At 43.6% G+C, this 16,499-nt stretch overlaps 1 protein-coding gene across 3 annotated transcripts in view; it reads left to right on the forward strand.

Annotated features, from left to right (window-relative positions):
* The first annotated feature begins 3,148 nt into the window (after positions 1-3,148).
* LOC120061536 (monocarboxylate transporter 1-like) overlaps positions 3,149-16,499 on the forward strand; it is a 55,863-nt gene continuing 42,512 nt past the window's right edge. The window contains exon 1 of one of the 3 annotated variants that reach the window (XM_039011452.1): positions 3,149-3,396. The gene's annotated coding sequence lies outside the window, so the exon portion shown is untranslated. Of the gene's footprint in view, positions 3,397-4,119; positions 4,214-16,499 lie in introns of those variants that run through there. The other 2 variants (XM_039011451.1, XM_039011453.1) reach the window with 2 other exon arrangements.

Below are 16,499 nucleotides of genomic sequence, written 5' to 3' on the forward strand. Positions count from 1 at the left end.
TGAAAGAAACGCTGTAACCCCCAGCCACATCTAGCTAAGTGGATGGGTCACTATTGTCTAGACACGTTCATGTAATACAATAGATGACTGTAATCACCCCCAGCCACATCCAGTGGTGGAAAAAGTACTAAATTGTCATACTTGAGTAAAAGCCACCCAGTAAAATACTACTTGAGTAAAAGTCTAAAAGTATTTGGTTTTAAAAATACTTAAGTGTTGCTAAAATGTACATAAGTATCAAAAGTAAAAGTATAAATCATTTCAAATTCCTTATAGTAAACCAGACGGCACAATTATTATTTTATTTTTACTGACAGATAGCCAGGGGCACACTCCATGTCACACCCTGGCCTCTGTTATATTGATTTTCTTTATTAGTTTAGTTAGGTCAGGGTGTGACATGGGGGATGTTTGTGTGTTTTGTCTAGTTTAGGGTGTGTGTATTGTTTAGGGGGTTTTGTAGAATGTATGGGGTTGTGTTCAGTGTAGGTGTTTAGGAAAGTCTATGGTTACCTGATTTGGTTCTCAATCAGAGACAGCTGTTTATTGTTGTCTCTGATTGGGAGCCATATTTAAGGCAGCCATGGGCTTTAGGTGATTGTGGGTAATTGTCTATGTTCTATGTTGCATGTGTGCACTTAGTTTGTGTTAGCTTCACTTTTGTTCGTTTAGTAAGTGTTTGTTTTTCTTCATTAAAAGAAGATGTCTTTTTTCCACGCTGCGCCTTGGTCCACTCATTCGTCTCATAAAGATCGTGACACTCCAACACATAATTTACAAATGCTTAATTTGTGTTTAGTGAGTCTGCCAGATCAGATGCAGTAGGGATGTTCTCTTGATAAGTGTGTGAATTGGACAATTTTTCTGTCAAAATGTAACAATCATACTTTGTTTCTACCAGACATTCCACTGATTTCAAAACTCGGTCAACTTCTTCTGTGACAACAACACTGTTGATCACCGTTTCTTCCCCATCACTGTCATCAGAAGACTGACTCTACAATGAAAATGTTTTATAAAATCTAAATCAGGGATTTCCTCATCGTCTGATTCAGAGTCAGCATGGCACGATCGTTCTCCAGAATGTAGTCCATCACAACTTCTTCCCACTGACCTTTGTCGATAGAGCCTGATAAATTCAAGGCAACAATGTTATTTAGAGCAGTAGCAACATATTTGCGTTCTCCATGGCAAACGTTATATCTTTTGAAAAAACTGCAGTAGAAACGTTTATCTACGTGTAACAGTATAACTTTTGTCTCCCCGCCCCGGGCTCAAACCAGGGACCCTCTGCACACATCAACAACTGACACCCACGAAGCATCGTTACCCATCGCGCCACAAAAGCCACGGCCCTTGCAGAGCAAGGGGAACAACTACTTCAGGTCTCAGAGCGAGTGACGTCACCGATTGAAACACTATTAGCGCGCACCACCGCTAACTAGCTAGCCATTTCACATCGGTTACATACGCATAACGAGCAGCTCATTTTATAGACACAAGATGCTACACCGAAGACCAATCGGAAACTCATCTCTCGGCATGTCCAGCCCACTCATTATCTCAGCCAATCATGGCTAGTGGGAAGGTACCGTTTGAGCCCATCCCGTTCCCCTTCCAGATGTAATATTTTTTTTACTGGGCTGTTTCCGCAAAACATATACAATTGCTTTATCCATCATCTTAGCGAACACTATTCATATCAAAAGTGCACATGACTGTGCTCTTTCATGTCCCTCACACAGACCTAGATGCTCTCAACCTGGCATGAAAAAAAGAATTAAAGTATTTGGCAATATCAGTTGGTTTTGTGATGAATGAGCCATCTGATTCAATGAATGAAGGAGCTGAGTTTTCCCTTTTCCCCAAAATTTATTTAAGGTGCTCCAAAGCTTTTTACTATCGTTCTTTATGTCATTTATCTTTGTTTCATGGTGTCGTTTTTTTCAATTTATTCAGTTTAGTCACATGATTTCTCAATTTGCAATACGTTTGCCAATCGGTTGTGCAGCCAGACTTACTTGCCATTCCTTTAGCCTCATCCCTCTCAACCACACAATGTTTAAATTCCTCATCAATCCACAGGGATTCAACAGTTTGTACGATCATTTTCTTAATGGCTGCATGCTTATTAGTAACTTGAATAAGTAGTTTCATAAATGTGTCAAGTGCAGCGTCTGGTTGTTCCTCATTACACACCATGGACCAACAAATATTATTTACATCATCAACATATGAATCACTACAAAACTCATTGTATGACCTCTTATACACTATATTAGACCCAGCCTTTGGAACTGTGGTTTTCCTAGATATGGCTACTATATTGTGATCACTACATCCTATGGATTTGGATACTGCTTTCAAGCAAATGTCTGCATCATTAGTAAAGATGATGATCAATACATGTTGATGATTTCATTCCTGTGCTGTTTGTAACTACCCTGGTAGGTTGACTGATAACCTGAACCAGGTTGCAGACACTGGTTACAGTTTGAATCTTTGTCTTGAGTGGGCAGCTTGATGAAAGCCAGTCAATATTTAAATCACCCAGAAAATGAAAATATACCTCTATGTTGATATCACATCCTGCAATATGAGCTACGACATTAATATTTGTGTAAACTCTTCAAAGTTGTTCTGTGGGTGACACTGAGTAGACTGATTTCATTGGTCCACAATCCACAAGTAAGGCAGTGAAATATTAGTGTGCCCCCAATGCAATTTTAAAGTCTAACACATCCACAGTGTGAGTTCAACTGATTTATACTTTTTTGGGTCAAATTAATAATTGTATTTTCTTGAATTTATATAACATTCCAACCATGTTAAGCATTATCTAGTCAAAATATGGCATGATTCCATTATTTATATCAATTTGCATCACTTTCATATAGGGACTTTTATTTAGAAGGCGAAACCCAAATTCCACTCGTGGCTAATCCTTAATGTGCCTATTTTCACATAGGTGTTCAATACTGTTTCAGTTCTGAACACGCTCTAGTCATAGAAAGTGGTAGAGGCCTCACGTGGCCAAACGGCCATTTTAGCCTGGGCAGAGGGCTTCCAACATTTTTTATGTAGTCAACTGGGTGGGACTTCCAACTTCATTGGCTGATCGCCCCTGGTGACCCTGTTGAAGTCATGTCCAACAGGGTCATCAGGAGGGATCTGGTAATCAAGAAGAAGAAAATGTACTACTTCAAAATGGAGATTGTCTATTTTTTTTAATCACAGACGCTATAGTGGCACAGATACAAAGATGAGTCCTCTATTTATCTCTATGGCTAGCTCTACTCTGCTGTAGTACTGTTGGCAAGTGCAGCCAGGACACACAGACCAATACCTGGACAAGAGAGACTTGACTGAGTTTTTGGTGAGTTTTTATATCAAAAGGTAAATGTATATTCATGTAACCGTTGTGTGTTTTAAACCGAAGGGGCTTTAGCTGTTTGGGCAAAGTTAGGTACTTTAGCCAAGTTTCGTCACTATCCAGGCCATTAAACGTTAGCTACTGTTAGCGCGCTATGGAGGCTACACGGTCACTGCGGCTGGCTAATCAAGTCCAGATGCTTTAGCTAATTAGCTAGCTAGATATTTAGTTATAGGGTAGCTAGCAGCGAAAGACATGCAGAAGAGGGTCTCTCATGCTCTCTCTCCACATAACGGAACGGGACAGCTAACTATTCAAATTCCTGTACGTTTCAGCACCAGCCCGCTGAACAATCAGAGCAGAGCGCCAGCAGTAAATCCGTTACCACTTCATTTACCAGCTAGCTACACTGATGGATGGATATATAGGGATCCATCTTTTGTAGGTAGATGAGTTGCTTTTACCGCCCAGTGAGTTATCTGGTTGACAGGGTTTATGGTAGAAATCCATTTTAGCACGTTGGGGGCGATTAAACAACGGAGACCCATTCACTTTCAATGGAGGGAAGCGAAGTTGGCGGTGACCATTGGGCATTCAAGAATTGGCTAGGGAGCGAGACCAACGTTGTGGAAAGCTGAACTTTTGCATACTCCGCGACGCGATTGACAAATCAAAGGTCACTCGTTTCCAGCCCCTACTGGATTGTTTTTGCATACCTAGCACTTTGTAGCCTGCTAGCACCGACACGAGGGCGAAGCTAGAGTGGCTATCCATTTATAGTGGATGACTTCTGTTAGGTTCAGATGGAACAGCTCGGCTTCTGCGGAAAATACCAAGATGGTGAGGGAAGACACTGTCCTGATTTCTTTGTTTGTGGTTCCATTAGTAACTATTTGAAGTAGAGACTGTTGTATCGTTTTGACTGTCCAGGGTCCAGTTTTTGTGTACAACAATGAGTCTGACGTGCAGCACGTCGTCAGTGTTGAGGCAGTGCCAGCCGAGCTGAATCACATGGTGAGGAAGACGAGCGCTTTGTGCGCTGCCGCTGGGCCACCGCAGTCTCTGTCGCAACAACAACTACAAAGGAGAGGTGGCTGGCTGTCGCTTCTAACAGGGATAGTATGTCTAATAGATTTAGATTAATACATTTTCCTTATTTTATATGTGTCCTCTCTCTCTCTCTGTATGTCTCTCTTACTGAACAAAAATATAGTTCATAGAAGGAAACCAGTCAATTGAAATATGTTAATTAGGCCCAAATCTATGTATTTCACATGACTGGGCAGGGGTGCAGCGAGCTGGGGAGCCAGCCCCAGGCAATCAAAATGAGTTTTCCCCCACAAAAGGTCTTTATTACAGACAGAAATACTCCTCAGACGATCCCGTAGGTGAAGAAGCCAGATGTGGAGGTCCTGGGCAGGCGTGGTTACACGTGTTCTTTGGTTGTTCATCAAAGCACAGTAAATAGCCCATGTGCCACCACTATGTGGCTGCATCTGAAACACACCAGTAACCAACGTTAACTTCTTTTCCTTATTGGCCCGGTCGGAGCATTTGGTCAAAAATCGACAGAATTTACACTGGCCCGGACATGGTGTAGTTCTTAAATGCATTGTGGTCATTCAGGGACCATACACTGAGTATACCTTCTAAGACAAACATTCCCAAAGAGAGCTGGACGTGGCACACTATCAACAGTAGCCAGTATATTGCTAGTATGTTCACTTTTGAAGGTTTACTATTGAAAATCACTTTCCCTAAAATAAATGAGCTCAGCGAGAAGGTTGATGGATGCTTCTTTTTGCTCTGGACAGCTTGTGTGTGCTGTGTGTAGGCATTAACTGATGTACTGCTGGAGAAGCTGTGACTGGCGGAGCGTGGTGGTCAAATACGAATAGCATGACATTTAGGCATGTAGTCTTCAATGGTATACTGCCACAGAGCAGAGAGGTAAATGTTGAACTGGAATGCAAAAAATGTGCTGTAAAGTTACTGGCCCAGTCGGGGACAAGATCTACTCGCCCATCACATGTTTTTACAGGCCCCGGGCTAGTGGGCTTTTGTTAATGTTGGACCCTGCTCGTAAAATAAATTAATGTGCCAGAACAATAGGCTAAGTGGATTTCATTGCCAAGATTGTGCAAAGCTGTCATCAAGGAGAAGGCTGGCTGCTTTAAAGAATCTCAAATATATAACACTGTTTTGGTTACTACATGACTCCATATGTGTTATTTCATAGTGTTGATGTCTTCACTATTGTTCTACAATGTAGAAAATAGTAAAAATAAAGAAAAACCCTGGAATGAGTAGGTGTATCCAAACTTTTGACTGGTACTGTATATAAATGTACAAAAATGTCTAAAAACCTGTTTTCGCTTTGTCATTTTGGAGTATTGTGTGTAGACTGATGAAATGTGAAATGCTTACTGACAGGCCCTTCCCGACAATGCAGAGAGAAAGACCAGGTGTAGACCAACAGTGAAATGCTTACTGACAGGCCCTTCCCGACAATGTAGAGAGAGAAAAAATTATAGAAAAGTAATAGTAAATACACTATTATACACAGGGTACCAGTACTGGGTCAGTGGTAACTAGACTATATACACAGAGTACCAGTACTGGGTCAGTGTAACTAGACTACAGTTGAAGTCGGAAGTTTACATACACTTAGTTTGGAGTCATTGAAACTCGTTTTTCAACCACTCCACAATTAACAAACTATAGTTTTGGCAAGTTGGTTAGGATATCTACTTTGTGCATGATACAAGTAATTTTTCCAACGATTGTTTACAGACAGATTATTTCACGTATAATTCACTGTATCACAATTCCAGTGGGTCAGAAGTTTACATACACTAAGTTGACTGTGCCTTTAACTTTTTGACGCTAGGGGTCAGATTTTTGAATTTAAAAAAAAAATAACGTTCCCAAGGTAAACGGACTATTTCTCAGGTCTAGATCGTAGAATATGCATATAATTTACAGATTAGGATAGAAAACACTCCAAAGTTTCCAAAATTGTCAAAATATTGTCTGTGATTATAACAAAACTGATTTTGCATGCGAAAACCTGAGAGAATCTAACCCGGAAGTGATTTTGAATAACAAAGACCGTAATTTGCCAGAATTTTAAGTAATTATGACATAAAATTCAAGGTTGTGCAATGTAAAAGCAATATTTAGACTTAGGGTTGCTACCCATTAGATAAAATACGGAACGGTTCTGTATTTCACTGAAAGAATAAACGTTTTGTTTTCGAAATGATAGTTTCCAGATTTGACCATATTAACCTCACTAGGGTATGCGTCCCACCTCGTCAACAGCCAGTGAAACTGCAGGGCGCCAAATTCAAAACAACAGAAAACCCATAATTACATTTCCTCAAACATACAAGTATTTTACACCATTTTAAAGATACACTTGTTGTAAATCCAGCCACAGTGTCCGATTTCAAAAAGGCTTTACGACGAAAGCAAACCAAACGATTGTTAGGTCAGAGCCAAGTCACAGAAAAACACAGCCATTTTTCCAGCCAAAGAGAGGAGTCACAAAAAGCACAAATAAAGAGAAAATAATCACTAACCTTTGATCTTCATCAGATGACACTCATAGGACTTCATGTTACACAATACATGTATGTTTTGTTCGGTAAAGTTCATATTTATATCCCAAAATCTCAGTTTACATTGGCACGTTATGTTCAGTAGTTCCAAAACATCCGGTGATTTTGCAGAGAGCCACATCAATTTACAGATGAGTAGGGACGAGGAGTTTTCCTCCTAACTCTGGTATGTATACAGTCTGGGATGAGGAGTTTTCCTCCTAACTCTGGTATGTATACAGTCTGGGATGAGGAGTTTTCCTCCTAACTCTGGTATGTATACAGTCTGGGATGAGGAGTTTTCCTCCTAACTCTGGTATGTATACAGTCTGGGATGAGGAGTTTTCCTCCTAACTCTGGTATGTATACAGTCTGGGATGAGGAGTTTTCCTCCTAACTCTGGTATGTATACAGTCTGGGATGAGGAGTTTTCCTCCTAACTCTGGTATGTATACAGTCTGGGATGAGGAGTTTTCCTCCTAACTCTGGTATGTATACAGTCTGGGATGAGGAGTTTTCCTCCTAACTCTGGTATGTATACAGTCTGGGATGAGGAGTTTTCCTCCTAACTCTGGTATGTATACAGTCTGGGACGAGGAGTTTTCCTCCTAACTCTGGTATGTATACAGTCTGGGATGAGGAGTTTTCCTCCTAACTCTGGTATGTATACAGTCTGGGATGAGGAGTTTTCCTCCTAACTCTGGTATGTATACAGTCTGGGATGAGGAGTTTTCCTCCTAACTCTGGTATGTATACAGTCTGGGATGAGGAGTTTTCCTCCTAACTCTGGTATGTATACAGTCTGGGATGAGGAGTTTTCCTCCTAACTCTGGTATGTATACAGTCTGGGATGAGGAGTTTTCCTCCTAACTCTGGTATGTATACAGTCTGGGACGAGGAGTTTTCCTCCTAACTCTGGTATGTATACAGTCTGGGATGAGGAGTTTTCCTCCTAACTCTGGTATGTATACAGTCTGGGATGAGGAGTTTTCCTCCTAACTCTGGTATGTATACAGTCTGGGATGAGGAGTTTTCCTCCTAACTCTGGTATGTACACAGTCTGGGATGAGGAGTTTTCCTCCTAACTCTGGTATGTATACAGTCTGGGACGAGGAGTTTTCCTCCTAACTCTGGTATGTATACAGTCTGGGATGAGTAGTTTTCCTCCTAACTCTGGTATGTATACAGTCTGGGATGAGGAGTTTTCCTCCTAACTCTGGTATGTATACAGTCTGGGATGAGGAGTTTTCCTCCTAACTCTGGTATGTATACAGTCTGGGATGAGGAGTTTTCCTCCTAACTCTGGTATGTATACAGTCTGGGATGAGGAGTTTTCCTCCTAACTCTGGTATGTATACAGTCTGGGATGAGGAGTTTTCCTCCTAACTCTGGTATGTATACAGTCTGGGATGAGGAGTTTTCCTCCTAACTCTGGTATGTATACAGTCTGGGATGAGGAGTTTGCCTCCTAACTCTGGTATGTACACAGTCTTATACCCTTGACTTTTTTCATATATCAGTTTTTTAAAGCGATTTCTAATCTTTTGAATGAATGGTTCACCTTTTTGTAGCTATTCAACGTTTGGAACCACGATAACCAGTATGTTGTTGAAATTTGAATTGAAAAAAAGCGTTGCTGTGTCAGTTCCTGGAACCATAATCTCAGAAAGAGATTCATCCCTACTGGAATTGGAATGTCTGTGTACTTCCTGAATTGACTGGAATTGAAATGGAATTGACCCCAACTAGCTGTGATATCTCCAGAGAACTTTAACAGTAACTCGAAGGAAACGGGAGATGGGTTGGGTCCGAAATGCCCTTTGGACTCTGGTCAAAAGCAGTGCACTATTTAGGGACTGGGACGCCATTCCAGATGCAGGACTTCGTTCTCACTGTAGCTCGGTTTGGCATCCAGATGACGACAGATGCAGGACTTCGTTCTCACTGTAGCTCGGTTTGGCATCCAGATGGCGACAGATGCAGGACTGCGTTCTCACTGTAGCTCGGTTTGGCATCCAGATGGCGACAGATGCAGGACTGCGTTCTCACTGTAGCTCGGTTTGGCATCCAGATGGCGACAGATGCAGGACTTCGTTCTCACTGTAGCTCGGTTTGCATCCAGATGGCGACAGATGCAGGACTTCGTTCTCACTGTAGCTCGGTTTGCATCCAGATGGCGACAGATGCAGGACTTCGTTCTCACTGTAGCTCGGTTTGCATCCAGATGGCGACAGATGCAGGACTTCGTTCTCACTGTAGCTCGGTTTGGCATCCAGATGGCGACAGATGCAGGACTTCGTTCTCACTGTAGCTCGGTTTGGCATCCAGATGGCGACAGATGCAGGACTTCGTTCTCACTGTAGCTCGGTTTGGCATCCAGATGGCGACAGATGCAGGACTTCGTTCTCACTGTAGCTCGGTTTGCATCCAGATGGCGACAGATGCAGGACTTCGTTCTCACTGTAGCTCGGTTTGCATCCAGATGGCGACAGATGCAGGACTTCGTTCTCACTGTAGCTCGGTTTGCATCCAGATGGCGACAGATGCAGGACTTCGTTCTCACTGTAGCTCGGTTTGGCATCCAGATGGCGACAGATGCAGGACTTCGTTCTCACTGTAGCTCGGTTTGGCATCCAGATGGCGACAGATGCAGGACTTCGTTCTCACTGTAGCTCGGTTTGGCATCCAGATGGCGACAGATGCAGGACTTCGTTCTCACTGTAGCTCGGTTTGCATCCAGATGGCGACAGATGCAGGACTTCGTTCTCACTGTAGCTCGGTTTGCATCCAGATGGCGACAGATGCAGGACTTCGTTCTCACTGTAGCTCGGTTTGGCATCCAGATGGCGACAGATGCAGGACTTCGTTCTCACTGTAGCTCGGTTTGGCATCCAGAGGGCGACAGATGTTCATGTGAATATTCTAAAATCTTTTCCCACCAGAGATGTTTCCATCAAATGTATTTGTTGCGGATAAAAGGCTGTGCGTGATGAAGTTAAATGCGTTTCCATCGCATTTTCAAAACAAAATAATGGTATTATATAGCGATTATGCCCATGCTATTGGAATGTTGATGAGATTATTATTGACAAAATGGAGAGATTATTTTCATTTGTCAAACGGCAGCCAAGCACTGATGATCATGTCACTACTCATTTTGTGGACAGTGTGCACATAGGCAGACTTGGCTCTCAAGTGAAGTGTGCTATGACAGTCTCTCTCAATAGCAAGGCCATGCTCCCTGAGTCTGTACATAGTCAAAGCTTTCCTTCATTTTGGGTCAGTCACAGTGGTATTCTGCCACTGTGTACTCTCTGTTTAGGGCCAAATAGCATTCCAGTTTGCTCCGTTTTTTGTTGTTGATTCTTTCCAATGTGTCAAGCATTTATCTTTTTGTTTTCTCATGATTTGTTTGGGTCTAATTGTGTTGCTGTCCTGGGGATCTGTGAGGTCTGTTTGTGAACAGAGCCCCAGGACCAGCTTGCTTAGGGAACTCTTCTCCAGGTTCATCTCTCTGCAGGTGATGGCTTTGTTATGGAAGGTTGGGGGATCGCTTCCTTTTAGGGGGTTGTAGAATTTAACGTCTCTATTCTGGATTTGGATAATTAGTGGGTATCGGACTAATTCTGCTCTGCTTGCATTATTCGGTGTTTTACGTTGTACACAGAGGATGTTTTTGGTGTTTGTCCCATTTTGTGAATTCTTGGTTTGTGAGCGGACCCCAGACCTCACAACCACAAATGGTAATGGGTTCTATAACTGCTGCTACTTGCTGTTTATTATCTATGCACAGTCACTTTACTTACCCCTACCTACATGTACATATTACCTCGACTAACCTATACCCCCGCACATTGACTTGGTACCAGTACCCCCTGTATATAGCCTCCACATTGACTTGGTACCAGTACCCCCTGTATATAGCCTCCACATTGACTTGGTACCAGTACCCCCTGTATATAGCCTCCACATTGACTCTGTACCAGTACCCCCTGTATATAGCCTCCACATTGACTCTGTACCAGTACCCCCTGTATATAGCCTCCACATTGACTTGGTACCAGTACCCCCTGTATATAGCCTCCACATTGACTTGGTACCAGTACCCCCTGTATATAGCCTCCACATTGACTTGGTACCAGTACCCCCTGTATATAGCCTCCACATTGACTTGGTACCAGTACCCCCTGTATATAGCCTCGTTATTGTTATTTTCTGTTACAATTTTTATGTTTTTTTACTTGAGTATTTATTTTTCTTAACTGCATTGTTGGTTAAGGGCTTGTAAACGTTTCACAATAAGGTTTATTCGGCGCATGTGACAACTAAAATTTGATTTCAAGTATTTTTAGCCAGATCCTAATTGGTATGTCGGATTTTATGTTCCTTTTGATGGCGTAGAAGGCCCTTCTTGCCTTGTCTCTCAGATTGTTCACAGCTTTGTGGAAATGACCTGTGGTGCTGATGTTTAGGCAGAGGTATGTATCGTTTTTTTGTGTGCTCTAGGGCAACAGTGTCTAGATGGAATTTGTGTTTGTGGTCCTGGCAACTGGACCTTTTTTTTAACACCATTATTTTGGTCTTACTGAGATTTACTGTCAGGGCCCAGGTCTGACAGAATCTGTGCAGAAGATCTAGGTGCTGCTGTAGGCGCTCCTTGGTTGGGGAAAAAAACCTTGGTTGGGGACAGAAGCACCAGATCATCAGCAAACAATAGACATTTGACTTCAGATTCTAGTAGGGTGAGGCCGGGTGCTGCAGACTGTTCTAGTGCCCTCGCCAATTCTTGATATATATGTTGAAGAGGGTGGGGCTCAAGCTACATCTCTGCCTCACCCCACGGCCCTGTGGAAAGAAATGTGTGGGTTTTTTGCCAATTGTAACCACACTTTTCTTGTTTGTGTACATGGATTTTAGAATGTCGTATGTTTTTCCCCAACACTGCTTTCCATTAATTTGTCTAACAGACCCTCATGCCAAATTGAGTCAAAAGCTTTTTTGGAGTCAACAAAGCATGAGAAGACTTTGCCTTTGTTTTGGTTTGTTTGTTTGTCAATTAGGGTGTGCAGGGTGAATATGTGGTCTGTCGTAAGGTAATTTGGTATAAAGCCAATTTGACTTTTGCTCAGTACATTGTTTTCGCTGAGGAAATGTACGAGTCTGTTAATGATAATGCAGAGGATTTTCCCACGGTTGCTGTTGATGCATATCCCACGGTAGTAATTAGGGTCAAGTTTCTCCTCTTTTGTGAATTGGGGTGATCAGTCCTTGGTTCCAAATATTGGGGAAGATGCCAGATCTGAGGATGTTAAAGAGTTTAATTATAGCCAATTTTCAGTTGTGTATTTCTGTAATGTTTTATAGATTCACCATAGTGAAGGAGTAGGCTCAGATTTTTTGGGTCTCTGTTTTTTGGTTGAACCGGTTTCTCAATTTCTTTCTTATGTTTTTGCGTTCTTCATCAAACCATTTGTCACTGTTGGTTATTTTCTTAAGTTGTCTGCTTGAAATGTTTAGATTTGATAGGGAAGCTGAGAGGTCAAATATAGAGGTCGACCGATTATGATTTTAACGCCGGTACCGATTATTGGAGGGCCAAAAAAAGCCTCAACCGATTAATCGGCCGATCTGAATTTTTTTTAAATTCGTAATAATGACAATTACAACAATACTGAATGCATGTTCAATTTGGTTTAAATAATGCAAAAACAAAGTGTTGGAGAAGAAAGTAAAAGTGCAATATGTGCCATGTAAGAAAGCTAACGTTTAAGTTCCTTGCTCAGAACATGAGAACATATGAAAGCTGGTGGTTCCTTTTAACATGAGTCTTCAATATTTCCAAGTAAGAAGTTTTAGGTTGTAGTTATTATAGGACTATTTCTCTCTATACGATTTGTATTTCATATACCTTTGACTATTGGATGTTCTTATAGGCACTTTAGGATTGCCAGTGTAACAGTATAGCTTCCGTCCCTCTCCTCGCTCCTACCTGGCCTCGAACCCGGAACACAACGACAACAGCCACCCTCGAAGCAGCGTTACCCATGCAGAGCAAGGGGAATAACTACTCCACGTCTCAGAGCGAGTGATGTTTGAAACGCTATTAGCGCGCACCCCGCTATCTAGCTAGCCATTTCACATCGGTTACACCGTCCTAATCTTGGGAGTTGATAAGCTTGAAGCACAGTGAAGAGCTTCTGGCAAAACGCAGGAAAGTGCTGTTTGAATGAATGCTTACGAGCCTGCTGCTGCCTACCACCGCTCAGTCAGACTGCTCTATCAAATCATAGACTTAGTTATAACATAATAACACACAGAAATACGAGCCGTAGGTCATTAATATGGTCGAATCGGAAGCTATCATCTCGAAAACAAGACATTTATTCTTTCAGTGAAATACGGAACCGTTCCGTATTTTATCTAACGGGTGGCATCCATCAGTCTAAATATTCCTGTTACATTGCACAAACTTCAATGTTATGTCATAATTACGTAAAATTCTGGCAAATTAGGCGGCCCAAACTGTTGCATATACACTGACTCTGCGTGCAATGAACGCAAGAGAAGTGATACAATTTCACCTGGTTAATATTGCCTGCTACCTGGATTTCTTTTAGCTAAATATGCAGGTTTAAAAAATATATACTTCTGTGTATTGATTTTAAGAACGGCATTGATGTTTATGGTTCGGTACACGTTGGAGCAACGATACGCATCGATTATATGCAACGCAGGACACGCTAGATAAACTAGTAATATCATCAACCATGTGTAGTCAACTAGTGATTTATGATTGATTGTTTTTTATAAGATAAGTTTAATGCTAGCTAGCAATTTACCTTGGCTTCTACTGCATTCGCGTAACAGGCGGGCTCCTCGTGGAGTGCAATGTAATCAGGTGGTTAGAGCGTTGGACTCGTTAACTGTAAGGTTGCAAGATTGAATCCCCCGAGCTGACAAGGTAAAAATCTGTTGTTCTGCCCCTGAACGAGGCAGTTAACCCACGGTTCCTAGGCCGTCATTGTAAATAAGAATGTGTTCTTAACTGACTTGCCTCGTTAAATAAAGATTAAATAAAGGTGTTAAAAAAAAAAAACGCCCAAATCGGTGTCAAAAAATACAGATTTCCGATTGTTATGAAATCGGCCATTCCGATTTAATCAGTCGACCTCTAGTTGTGACCTGTTTTTGTTGGTTGTTGTCTAGTGGGGCATACACCTCCAGGTAGGTGTTTGTCTCCCTGTGTGCTGAGGGTGTCAGGTTCTTGTCCGGTTCTGGCATTTAGGTCACCACAGGCAGTACATGTCCCTGGGCCTGGAAATGGTTGATCTCACCCTCTAGGATGAAGAAGCTGTCATTTGTTAAAGTTTTGGGATTCAATTGGGGGGATATAGTTAGCACACATTTGTATTTCTCTCCCCTCTCTCTCGGTCTCTTCCCTCTCTCTCGGTCGCTCTTCTGTCTCTTTCTCTGTCTCTCTGTCTCTCTGAAGGCATTCAGTTTCTCTTCAGCGGGTCTGTTCCTCTTCTAAATTGCTCTATAGTAACAGTGTAGTGTCTGTAGGGTTGCTAACAGCAGTTTTGTTCCTCTTCTAAATCAGAGACTCATCAACAGTTATTACATTAGTCATGAGGAAGTGATACATTCTCTCCCAGTCAACATCTTGCTCAGTGTTTCACAACCCTGGTCCTCCAGTACCCCCATCAGTGTTTCCCAACCCTGGTCCTCCAGTACCCTCAACAGCCCAACACTGGTCCTCCAGTACCCTCAACAGCCCAACACTGGTCCTCCAGTACCCCCCAACCCTGGTCCTCCAGTACCCCCCATCAGTGTTTCCCAACCCTGGTCCTCCAGTACCCCCCATCAGTGTTTCCCAACCCTGGTCCTCCAGTACCCCCCATCAGTGTTTCCCAACCCTGGTCCTCCAGTACCCCCCATCAGTGTTTCCCAACCCTGGTCCTCCAGTACCCCCCATCAGTGTTTCCCAACCCTGGTCCTCCAGTACCCCCCATCAGTGTTTCCCAACCCTGGTCCTCCAGTACCCCCCATCAGTGTTTCCCAACCCTGGTCCTCCAGTACCCCCCATCAGTGTTTCCCAACCCTGGTCCTCCAGTACCCCCCATCAGTGTTTCCCAACCCTGGTCCTCCAGTACCCCCCATCAGTGTTTCCCAACCCTGGTCCTCCAGTACCCCCCATCAGTGTTTCCCAACCCTGGTCCTCTAGTACCCCCCATCAGTGTTTCCCAACCCTGGTCCTCCAGTACCCCCCATCAGTGTTTCCCAACCCTGGTCCTCCAGTACCCCCCAACAGCCCAACCCTGGTCCTCCAGTACCCCCAACCCTGGTCCTCCAGTATAATCTACATCAGTGCTTCCCAACCCTGGTCCTCCAGTACCCCCATCAGTGTTTCCCAACCCTGGTCCTCCAGTACCCCCCAACCCTGGTCCTCCAGTACCCCCCAACCCTGGTCCTCCAGTACCCCCCAACCCTGGTCCTCCAGTACCCCCAACAGCCCAACCCTGGTCCTCCAGTACCCCCCATCAGTGTTTCCCAACCCTGGTCCTCCAGTACCCCCCATCAGTGTTTCCCAACCCTGGTCCTCCAGTACCCCCCAACCCTGGTCCTCCAGTACCCCCCCGACAGCCCAACTCTGGTCCTCCAGTACCCCCCCGACAGCCCAACTCTGGTCCTCCAGTACCCCCCCGACAGCCCAACCCTGGTCCTCCAGTACCCCCCCGACAGCCCAACTCTGGTCCTCCAGTACCCCCCCGACAGCCCAACTCTGGTCCTCCAGTACCCCCCCGACAGCCCAACCCTGGTCCTCCAGTACCCCCCCGACAGCCCAACCCTTAATGCTGGTGTTGGAGTCATGCGCGGCCACGCAGTCTTGGGTGAAGAGGGTGTACAGGAGGGGACTGAGCACACGCACATCGGTTTCCTTTGCATAGTTAGAAAAGGGCAGTGTGGAGTGCAATAGAGATTGCATCATCTGTTGGGGCGGTATGAGCATTGGAGTGGGTCCAGGATGTCTGGGATGATGTTGTTGATATGAGCCATGAACAGCCTTTCATAGCACTTCATAGCTACAGATGTGAATGCAACGGGACGATGGCCATTTAGACAGGTTACCTTTGTTCTTGGGCACAGGGACTATGGTGGTCTGCTTGAAACATGTTGGTATTACAGACTGGGTGAGGGAGAGGTTGAAAATGTCAGTGACGACACTTGCCAGCTGGTCAGAGCATGCTCTGAGTACTTGTCCTGGTAATTCGTCTGGGCCTTTGTGTGTTTTAGATCATGAGGTATTTGTGTATTGTAATGTCGTGTCAGACTCTGGTGTAGTTAACCAGTTACCAGACTGACAGGGTAATGATTACATAGAGACATGCTGTTTAACCAGTTACCAGACTGACAGGGTAATGATTACATAGAGACATGCTGTTTAACCAGTTACCAGACGGACAGGGTAATGATTACATAGAGACATGCTGTTTACACCTGGTACTAGTGGTACAGGTTACAGG

This window comes from Salvelinus namaycush, chromosome 16 (genome assembly GCF_016432855.1).
Source record: "Salvelinus namaycush isolate Seneca chromosome 16, SaNama_1.0, whole genome shotgun sequence".
NCBI classification, from domain to species: Eukaryota; Metazoa; Chordata; class Actinopteri; order Salmoniformes; family Salmonidae; genus Salvelinus; species Salvelinus namaycush.